Source organism: Zophobas morio, unplaced genomic scaffold, assembly GCF_036711695.1.
Source record: "Zophobas morio isolate AGI-343-1 ecotype UQ-CSIRO unplaced genomic scaffold, CSIRO_AGI_Zmor_V1 ptg000024l, whole genome shotgun sequence".
NCBI classification, from domain to species: domain Eukaryota; kingdom Metazoa; phylum Arthropoda; class Insecta; order Coleoptera; family Tenebrionidae; genus Zophobas; species Zophobas morio.
Window position 1 is genome coordinate 18307193 of NW_026972129.1, and position 12189 is coordinate 18319381.

Genomic DNA, 12189 nt, shown 5'->3' on the forward strand with positions numbered 1-12189 from the left:
TTTTTTCTACGTTTTGCGTGCTGTACTTTCTGCGAAACATGGTTTCGCTAAAATAAAATTAGTGTACAACTGTAACGTATTTTTTAAGTTGTTTTGATACATTACGTTGTCATGGGTCTGTCATTTTTTTACAAACAAACTCCGCCACATTGAATTTGTGCATGTTTTGCTTCAAGAAAATTAATTATAATTATATTCTGAATACTGAGTGAAAGTGAGAGTGAGGATTATGAAAACATCGAATGAGAAACTGCATGGAAAATCGGTTGTGCTGCGGTGATCAAGAAATGATGCGACAAAAAGAAGTTACATGTTAATGAAAAAATGCTGTTAGTCTATTTCGTATATCGCAGCAAAAAACTAAAATCCCCAGGCACCTTGTGGTCGGAATATTCAATGTTGAATTGTACCAATTTCCTCAATAATTCGATCGATATTTCCAAGTATGCAACATTAATTGCCTTCCTTAAGAGAAAGATCTCAGGGTAGAAACCAAAAAAAATCCAAAATCTTTACCAAGGAAGATTTTAAAATTTTTGACGGAAGCAGCAGACAGTGAATAATTGGTTCAAAAGGTTAGTTGTTATTCAATTGTTAAATATTCTTTTAAATAAAATATTTTATTATGTTATGATTTGTTACCATCAAGTTGTTGGAAGAAATACTATTGGAAGTTGGCCATCAAAGATTGCCAAATGTTTAAATATGGAAAATTCATTTCATTATACTGGTCATGGGTTTCGAAGAAGCTCAGCAACACTTCTAGCTAATAAGGCTTAGACGTTTTAGGACTTGAAGGATGAGTTGCAGAATCATATGTTGTAGATTCTCTGCAAAGTAAAATAGAATTTGCCAAAAAAATTTTGCACGACGAGACATACAAGAACGTGAGGGAAGTTTCCAAGAACACCCCCAATCCTAGTATCTTACCAAATATTTCATCACCTCTTGCTGTACCTTCTACTTGAAGTTCTTACTTTATGTAAACATTGTATTTTCAATACATATTAATATTAATAAATAATTTTTCTATTCAGTATCAACTTAGCCCTGCATTATCGCCCATGAAAGACAAAAATCCTTACCAATCGCGCTAAAAATATTATGCGTCTATATGTGTAGTTTATTAATCCGCCTTAATAAGAATTGAGACATTTTGACGAGAAAGATATATTCTCGTCAAAATCTCAGTTTTTTACCCCAATTTTTGGAGAAAAATAGACTTGTACCATAGTAATTAAATTTCTAAGTTGTTTACAGAATTTCAATCTGTTCTTAAAATACATTTCCACAAAATTATATGAAACATTAATATTTTTTTAACGTTGATTTTTTTTGTTCCGTTTTTTAAATACCTCGAACGCCGTTAAATTGTCATGGTCACATTTGTTGCAATTATTACGTAAATAACTGGTCACTAAAACGTACCAATACAAAACTTATTTAACATGACTTCCAGGGTTTACAAATGGATTGCTTTTAAAAGATTTAAAATTTTAATAAAAAATTTAACATATGGTTATAATTGTGCTACGTCTTCTCATCTGAACACCCCTCTTTCTTTAACCCGGTAGTAGTACAACGGACTCGTTTACAAGCACAATTCTTAAAGTGACCACATCCTGATAAACGATCTCATCTTCTATTTGTCATCAGAGGTTGCCCCAACCTGCCTGTTGACATAGTTTTAGGAGTTTTTCGGTTGACTCGGTGTGGAGCGGACGTGTGCTGCTCGCTTGCCTGTTTTGCTTCAACATAAGAAGGTATTTTTACATCAAATATTTTGAATATTTTAAATATTTGGAATTAATTGAGTATGTGAGCCTGCCATTAGTGTCTCTGTGAATCAGAAACGTATAATTGTTGTACGTCTTTTGGCCATTGGTGGCATTCTCCGAAATCTGCTTTACGGTTATCTTTAAATTTTTTTTCTCTGATATCAGCACGTTAACTTATCGCGTTATCGCGTGTCCACTGAACTTTTTATGTATCAAATATGTCTGAACTCGATATACGGACGGGGGAGGATGATATTCCTTTACCTTGTAAGAAATGTAAAACCATGCCTGCGAGTGGTTATAGATGTATTCGTTGCAACTCATTAAGTCATCCTAGTTGCGTGAAACTTCTTAAGAATGTTAAATACATAGATAACTTTACTATTATCTGTTGTAGTGAAAACAATGATGCGAAAATAAAAAGTGCCGGTGTTGTTTTATCTATGGCCTCGCATCAGACTGGAAATATTTCTCCTATTAATAGCTGTTCTACCCAGAACTTTACACTTTCAGATGTTAAAAGCATAATTGAAACTGTAATTACTCCTCTTTGGCATGAAGTCGTTTCTCTTAGAAATGAGATAAAAATTTTAAGAAGTAGCAACATCGATCTTATTAATCTACTTGCTAAGGATATACCTAAAGGTACTAATGTCACTACTGATGCTGACAATACGTATTCACTAAATATTGGAAAGGAATATTGCAATGATTCTGAAAAAGGTAAAAATCCTAAAAAAGACAAGGAAGAATGGACTAAAGTAACTAGACGTCATAAAAATAAAAATAGGTCTGATAATATCAATTTGTTATCCGTTGAAGTACTTGAAAAAGACACCAATGCTCTTTCTTCCTTTGGTGTTGGCAATATAACTGATAAATTGCCTTCTCAAACCCAACAAGATAAAAATCTCAAATTTGATAATGTTAAGCTAAATCCTGCTCCTAAACGTGATAATTTCTCTTCCGAACACGAAAATTTTAACCCGAAAAATGAAAGAAATCTTCTAAATTTTCTAAATTTTCTAGGAACAACAATGTGTTGACTGGTGCCAGATCCAAAATAATTCCCTTAGAGAGGTCTTGTTGGATCTATGTTTCTAATCTTAGTCCTGATCAAACTACTGATGATATATCGGATGTCCTCAGTGAATTAGATCAAGATTCAAAGTTTGAAGTCGAAAAACCACCTCATCTAAATAGAAGGGAAACGTCTAGTGCCTTTACTATTAGAGCGCCTATTAGATTTCAAAAAACTCTTCTTGATCCAAATTTTTGGCCAGCAAATACGTATGTTAACCGATATTTTTTCTCGAAAAACAAAGAAAACCTTCCTCCTCAAACCTCACAGGTAACTACAATCTAAACGACTGTAAATCCTTAAATTCGTCTTCGAATCTACTACCTATAGAGTTTGCTCATATTAATGTACAGTCTTTGCGAAATAAATTTCATGAATTCAAAAATTATGTACTTGAAAATAATTTCACTGCAATTGCCGTTTCTGAAACGTGGCTCGATTGTAGTAATGATAACAATAGTTTTCTACTACCTAACTATAATTTTGTACGTAGAGATCGTTTAAATAGGGGAGGTGGTGTCGCCTTATATATTTCCTCTGCATTGAAATATTGCGTTCTTGATCCTCCTATTGATGATTCTTCAGGCTTAGAGTATTTGATTGTTAAATTGACTATTAAAAAACTGCATCTTGTCGTAGGGGTATTTTATAAACCTCCTCATATAAATTACTCATGTTTCTCGGTGTTAGAAGATGTTTTTAATTTTTTCAGCATCAATAATCTTTCTCACTACTTATTACTGGGTGACTTTAACATTGATTTGTTGACTTCAACTACTGCCAGTAAATTTTTACTTCACACAACGACCATTTACGGATGCGTTCAATTAATTAATTCTCCAACAAGAGTAACCATTCATAGCGAAACCCTGCTAGAACCTATATTTGTTAGTAAATATATCCCTGTGTTAAACTCAGGAGTATCTGATTTTTGAATTGAGGATCACAACGCTGTTACTTGCCAACTCAATTTATATATGGAAAAGCAAAAACCTTATTCTAGAATCAGTCGCTCTTTCAAAAATTTCAACCTTGAATTCTTTAATAGAGATGCATCCACTATTGACTGGAATTACGTATACACGTTACCTGATGTTGACTCAAAAATCGAATGGTTAAATGAATCAATTCTTTTTCTTTTTAATACACATGCTCCGCTGCAAACAGTAAAAATTTCCAATAGAAAACAACCTTGGTTCACTGAAATACTTGACTTAATCCGAAAACTAAAGTGTAAAGCATGGCTTCGCTACAAAAATACCAGAAATTTAACTCACAAAAAATATTTCTGTCAGCTGAGAAACTATTATAATACTGCATTACTCAATGAAAAGAAGGCATATTTCCATTACAAATTCAATAAGTATGGGAATAATAATAAAAATATGTGGCGGGAAATAAAATCTTTGGGTATTGTTGGATCAAACAGTAAACTTCCCTCTGACTTAACTGATGTGGAGGTAATTAATACACATTTTCTTTCAATTGTTCCTAATAACCTAACTCCTGACCCTAACTATAAAGCTTCTTTTTTGTCTGGTTCATTTTCGTCTCAATATTTTACGTACAAGCCAGTTGATGAACAAACCATTAGTCAAGTAATTAATAAACTACAACCAAATGTGGCCGGAATTGATGAAATATCAGGGAAGATGCTACAAATTAGTTTAGACTGGATTCTGCGTCCATTAACGCATATTATCAATTTCTCGTTCGAACAAGGAATTGTTCCTAAATTGTGGCATCTTCCTGTTGTGACCCCAATTCCTAAAAAATCTGACCCCAAATCCTTAAATGATTTGAGACCCATCAGTCTACTGTGTAATACCCTTAAAGTTGCTGAATCGGTTTTCTTGGAACAAATGAAGGAGCATTTCAATGAGTTGGGCATTATACCTAATGTTCAATCAGGGTTTCGAAAAAATCATAGTACATCTACTCTTCTGGCTTCTCTAACAGATGATATTTTAAATGGTTTTGATAATGGTCACATTACATCTCTTACACTTTTAGATATGTCAAAAGCTTTCGACAGTTTGGACATAGATCTACTTTCAGTTAAACTGGCGTACTATGGTGTTGCAGGGCAATCCATGGTGTGGATGCAAAACTATTTGCACAATCGTTCCCAAATTGTTCATTATGAAAATAATTTCTCTTCTTCTCTTGATCTGTTCTCTGGCGTTCCTCAAGGCTCAATACTGGGGCCCTTTCTTTTTTCCGTTTACACTGCAGACTTACCAGATGTAGTAAAATCCTGTTCTATTCATATGTATGCGGATGATATACAAATTTATTACACTTTTCCTCCTGATTCTGCTTTTATGTCGTCCAACCTTATCAACCTGGATTTGAAAAATATCCATCTGTGGTGTCAAGAAAATTGCCTGGGATTAAATTTTGCGAAATGCGAAACTATAGTTTTTGGTACTGTTGCCAAGTTGAACCAGTCCAGAGATCTTGTCTCTGTAGTAATAGGTGATAACGTACTCAAACCGCAAATGTCTGTAAAAAGTCTGGGTGTCATCCTTGATCAGCAACTAAAATTTGTTGATCATGTTGACTTCATTTGCAGAAAAACTTTTGTCTCCTTGAAACAAATCTCCTTTCTTAGAAGTTTTCTAAACACGAATACTAAAAAACTCTTGTCTGATGCACTAGTATTATCCCACTTAAATTATGCTGACGTGGTCTATGGCCCTTGCCTTTCTATGGCGCAGAAATATCGTTTGCAGAAGGTACAAAATTATTGCACAAGATTTGTTGTCCACGTGCCTAGGTTCTCACACATCACACCATTTATAAGACACCTAAATTGGCTCACTACAACTGAACGACGCTTTGTCCATTTCAGTATGTTTGTTCTGAAAGTCTTAAATACCTCTCGTCCAGCATATCTTCGACAGAAAATCATTATGCGATCGATGATCCACAACAGATATCTTAGGTCAATAGACTTTATGGCTGATGTGCCTGAACACCGATTGTCCAGCTTTAAATCTTCGTTTGCTTACCTAGCCTCACTTATTACTAACAAGATTTTGATAAGGTACCGAGACCGTGGGAGTATCCACACAGTAAAGAAGCATATCTGTGAAGATCTGGTGGCAGGTGTCGCAACCCAACTTGTTGACTTGAAACTATTTTAATGTATGTAAATAATTTTAATGGATTCTTTATATCTTTGTATTGTAAAAACAAATTATTTAGATTACTTGTTAGGGCAAAATTATATCAGTTTTAAACTGTTTTTGTTCCTTTTGGATCTTTTTTTTTTTGGATTCAATAAATGTATTATTATTATTATTATTATTATTATTATTATTACATATATGTTCGGGCGCTTTTCCAACACTTCGCAAAACTTCTACTCTAATAAACAAAATTCTAACTTCGAGACACTTGATAAAGAACTTCTATCCAACTGGATGACGTGAGAACCTAATGCCTAGTGCTTTTAATGCCATTAAGAAAGATGTTTTTTTCTGAAAATTTTTTCGGGTGCGACCCAGAGAGCTCGGGGTCAGCATGCTACTGTTAGGATCCTTGGCATAAATATTAAGGACCCAATACAAAAACTAGCACAGATATCCTTGCTTTCTACCTTTCAGTCCAGTCATACCTGTAGCATATTCAAGGCGACTGGTTGTACATTCTTCGGGCAAGCATACCGGTAGTCACAACATAGCAGAAATACTGGACTCGATCACTGAAAACCTTGACCCAAATATCAAGTAAGTTTAGGATTTGATTTTTTTTTCTTTTTGCTTTTCTTGTAAATTTCTTACCAAAGTTTTCTGTTAATACGGTAGGTACGTCGATTAACTAGACATTAGATGCAGTTGGACCTAATGCTAATTCATGTGCGTACAGTGATTTTCGGAGCTGCTTACATAGATTATTGTGTGAAAATTAATTAGAGGCCTCTGTAGGATACATATTTTTTTAAACCCTACAAAATTGTAACATCGGCGTCTTGTATTCGAACTGAATTCTCAGATTCTGTTGTACATTTTGGACAGGAATGCCATTTCTTGTTCAAGGCAACCGGTTCCATCTACATATGTTATGGTTATTAGCATCTGCAACAATATTTCTTTAAACATCTACCTAATTAAATAAATAAGAGTGTTCGAATGAGAAGACGTAGCACAATTACACAGGTCAAACAATTTGATGACGTTCCATCTTGAAAGAAAGTCTGGCCAAAGCCGCCATTTAATATCATAATCATAACAATCCCAAAATCATTCCATTGAGACGTTAGATTAAACATATTTCACGAAAATAAGCGAATAAAGCCAGACAACATAAAGTTATTGTATTTGGTGCATAATTTCCAACTTATTCTTTTTCTAAAAAAATTTCAATCTACAACTGAGGCCAGAAAATTTTGAAAGTCGATTGTTACGACGTGTAAAACACCTTTAAGAATTGTAACCTTATTTTTTGATTTTGTCCTTTTTGAGATTGCAGGCATGTTGACACTGAAAGCAACCTGATAAATATTTACGTCAAAGTCACAATAAGATATAGACTACATTAACATTTATAAAATGACGTCTAAGATCTTTTGGCTCCGACTGTATTTAAATATGTCAAGTATTTTGTGTTGTCATTTTCATAATCCGATGTTGATATCTCCAGAACATAATTTGGATGCACCAATGTAAATTAAGTAACGGTTTGACTCTCTCCTTTACGTCTCTAACATATTGCCTTAATTCTTTTCCTTAGGAAGGGTTGGTGTTCTCCCTAGGTTTGGCTAGCAAGTATCCCTTGTTGTTAGCAATAAATGAGATGAGACTCCGAGGTGGGAGGGGTTACATCCATTAATAAACTTTTCTCCGATTAATATCTTTAATTAGGCCAGTCAAATTCGAGAATTTATTATGTACAATAATAATGCACTAAACTGGTATACTTTAATTAACCCTAAAGAAAATGAAATTGTTGAGAAATAATAATGAGTTCCTCAATTTCCAAACTTATGCCCTCGGGCAAAAACCCACGAGCATGATCACGAGTCCGCTAGTTTCAAATGGTAATCTACCCTATCTATGAATGAATTAAACGAATTGAGAGTTCTCAAATGATTGAGGTTAGGGTATTATTTACCTTGTGGAATTTTCCAAACTCTCGGGAAAATATTCCGTATTCGCATGCGAAGACCAGGAATTTACACTATCCACCTTTGGTTGGATCTACCATAAGCAACCGGCATGTTGGTCAACACCTTCTTAAAACATTATACAGTTTTTAGGTTATTTCGAAAGATTGTCTGAACTCAATTATTATTTTACAATTACGACGTAATTAACAAGATAATAATTATTGACTGAATTAGAACGAAGAAGCTAATACATGAAATGTAACTAAGTAATATTTAAAGAGTTTGAACTAGGTATTAAGATGAAGAAATTATTAGATAACTATACTTTCAATAACACTTTCGATTTACTATTAAATTACTTTAAATCAATGGAAGTTAACCGTAGTGGGCCACTTCACATACGCGAAAAAGTCTAAATAGGGGCTTATAATAATGACTTAGCTGCTACGCAAGCTGGGGCTTCAAGCTGGATTTGCCTCAAGACCTGGGGGATCTTCTAGTCGTTGTGGTGGGACCGACGAGTAGATGGAGAAGTTTATATCAATCCGGCCAATTTCCTTCCAACACGAGTTCCAGGGAAAATCCACGAAATGTATGGGAAAAGATATATATCCCAGTGGGGGAATAAAAAAAGAGCCTGTAAGTGTAAATACTTCTAGTATGAAGGCAATAGGAGGCAAGAATGGACGCCACGAACAGGGAAGACATCTCGACCACATGGGGGAACCCAACACCTTTTGGTAAGAGGAATTTCACGGAAATACATACACCATTTACTCCACCACATGAAGAGACTCATTGACAACAGATAATTACCTTTGGATGATCCAAGGCTCTTTTAATAATTACGAATTTCCAGTTTTCAATAGTCGACCAAGGTCGAGTTGCTCCCAGCGTTATAATCCGATAGAATCGAAGGGGAGGGCATCAAACGTTACTTTAATGTACAGGACATCCAATAATATATCTAAATTCTGCACCTACACCCGGAAATCACTTGGAGAAGAATTTGGAAGATTCGACGTGGTTGATCACTCTTCAACAGAAGGATGGAAAAAAGTCTCGCCCCGTTTCCGCTACTGATTTTATTATAAACCAAGGAAGAAAAAACCGGAAACGACATTTTGACGCAGATGGAGTTGGCCAATAGAAGAGCACGGGGATAGTAGAAGGAGGGATTCGATTTCATTCATAAATCGAGTTGTTTACATTCTAGAAAAATCCTAACCTATTTTGTGAATCGGACAGATGGAAAACAATAATTATAATCAAAGTCCTTAGTTGTTGTATATAAAAGTGATTTTCATAAAATATAGGGTATGTGGATGATATAATTATTGATCAAGTTATTGTTTAGGTGGCCTTTTCAGGTTCTTTGACTTAGTGGTATTTTTGGCTGTTACAAACAATTGACAGGTTGGCGCGATCTCTGGTGACAAATGGAAGATGCGTTCAGAGCATGTGAAATTATGTGTGGAACAAGTTCGTTGCACTACCTTCTAGTCAGAAGAAGAAGAGTGTTCGGATGAGAAGATTGGCACAATCAAGGTCGAATCTTCCTTCCTACATATGCTCTATTGTTAGTAGTTGAAATATTTCTTTTTAAATCATTTAAGTATCAGATTAATTTTTCAATTAACAATTTCATAATCAAGCTGTTTTTTTTTTGGTTTATTTATTGCTGTTTTTCCTTTTGTGCCTTTTTAATCGCTTCCGTATTTGTTGTATGATTCTTTAAAACTTATTTATTTTCAGTTTATGAAACAACTGCCTCATAAGTTTTCAGTTTATTCCTTAACAACATTTTAGCAAACATTTTCCAGATCATCTACTGCTCAGTGACTCACTTGATAATATAATTTCCTACTTCTTTGAACGCAAAAAAATATTTCCTAGCATTTCGCAAATAAACAAAAAACCTACCCCCTGAGGTACTGTAGTTTCTTCAAAAAATTATAACATGATTTTGCAAAATTTATTATGATAACTCCTACAATTTAAAAAAAGATGTGTAATTAAATGGGTTACAGTGTAATAAAAAAAACTTTAGACATGTTGGAAAATCGAACTTACAAAAATGAAAAAGTAACGTTCCATAGCCCATGTTTCAGATGTTTCGTATATAGGTATTTAAGGAACTGCATTATTACTAGAAACATTAAACAATAAAAATTATAATAATAACAAACAAAATCAAGCCGGATTTATAAACCACAAATGTATGAGTATGTTATTATATAAAACTGAAATTTATTTATCATGACAAATTTTGAGGTGATTTCATCAAATTGTTGGTGGGAAAGACTAGACAAATTTTGGTTAGTGTTTTATGATTTACCCCATATTCTCAACATACATAGAAAATTTGACAAAACGGGAGACCTATTTTTTTATACTCTATAGGTTATGAAACGTTGAGAAAACTTGAAAGCATTGTAATACTTTTGAGCTTACGTTCGGGTCGTAAAAAGCAAAATAGAAAGCCCTTGGGGCAAAAAGAGAGGTTAAAACTTTGAATATTTTGATACTGGGTAGTCGAAATTCTCCCAGATTGCCAGATTGAAGGCCTATAGATTTTTTTCTTTCTATGAATTCAGTTTTGTTCTGAAATGCGCCTTTTCTCTTAGAATACAATATTTTATTCTATTTTAGAAACATAATCTTGTTTATAAGCACCGAAATGCGGGCATGAATTGGCCTTTATGGCACAAATCAGTCAAAAATTGCTAAGCAACGATCGATTATTCATTTACATTAATTAATTATTCAAACAAGCTTCGATATTCAACTTTTTTATTAAAGTTGGGAAAATAATATTTCATCAAATCATTCGCTGGCCGACTTTAAATTCATCTAAAATTTCTTTTGAATAAACGTTTTCCGCTTCTTCAATTTGCATTTTGAATATCAAATTATTTAACAAATAAAAACATAGTATCAATAACAACATCAAAATAATGGCCAGCTATGTATTAAAGTTCTTATCGGCACAATTCACACAATCTTGCCGGTAAAAGTCAATATTTCGTTAAAAATATTTTAGAAACCAAAATAGAATGAAACGTTGTATGTACCACGGGCATAATTGTCGATTGTGGCCCTCGGGAAATTAAAAGCCGTCCTTCGTCGGGCTTTAAACATTCCCTAGTGCCATAATCTTCCTAATTATGCCCTTAATACATAAATAACTATTATAACCTAGAATGGAGTTTTTCCAACTTTTCTATCTGTTGATTTTTTTATACAGTTCTTTTTGAGTTTTCAATTTTTGGAACAATGGTTTTTTTGAATGCTTCGGTTTCACGAGCCACATTACAACTACTTAATTCTATGGTTTCTAGCGAGTTATCAGCGTTTTCTGGCGCCGCAGGCACTTTGCATATTTATTTAGGAGAAATTAGGAGTAAATAAAGCTTCTCTTTTACTCTTTTTTAATTGATGTTTCCACTCCCGAATCGATTCGACTTTCAAAGGGTCTGGGTCAAAATTTACACTGGACCGGCCTTTTGTGGACTTTAAAGATAACAACACAGTTTGAACTGATATTTTTGTAATATAAACTTTGAATTTTTGCACGAAAACATTAAAGTTCATTCATATTCTTTTTGTTTTCGGAAATAAGACTCTAAAATATAAAAACAATAAATGAGCTAAAAGCAATTAAAGAAGCTCTGGCATAAATGAGAAATTAATAAATCCCCTAAATGTTCCAAAATATGAAAATAAATTTCATTTTACGAATCATTTTGTTGATTAGTGAAATGCGATACATGCGTTGAGCAATGAACGAAGAGTAATCAGATAAGTGAGTAATCAACATGAGTTTTAACAGATGGATTTTGATGAAAATTGGAAGTGCGTGGGATAGGGTTAATTTGGTTGATGTTAATTTCGTAACTCTTAAATTAAAAACCTTTTCTGAAAAGACAAAATATTTCTAAAACTTACTGGTGGGTTAAAGTTTGATATCGAGCTATTTGGTTTAGACAACAATGCTTTAAAACACCGGATCTAACACTGATACATAATTACGAATTTCTGCTGCTGTCGTATTTTTGTGGTATTTTGTTAAATTCCGACAGTTTTTGGACATAAACATGGCTGCGCAGTTGGCATTAAATCATGTAGCTCCGAGATAGTGTAGTCTAGCCAATAAACAATAACTTTCATAATAAAAATACATTTTATAATAAATCAAAAAGCCTGAAGGGGTACTT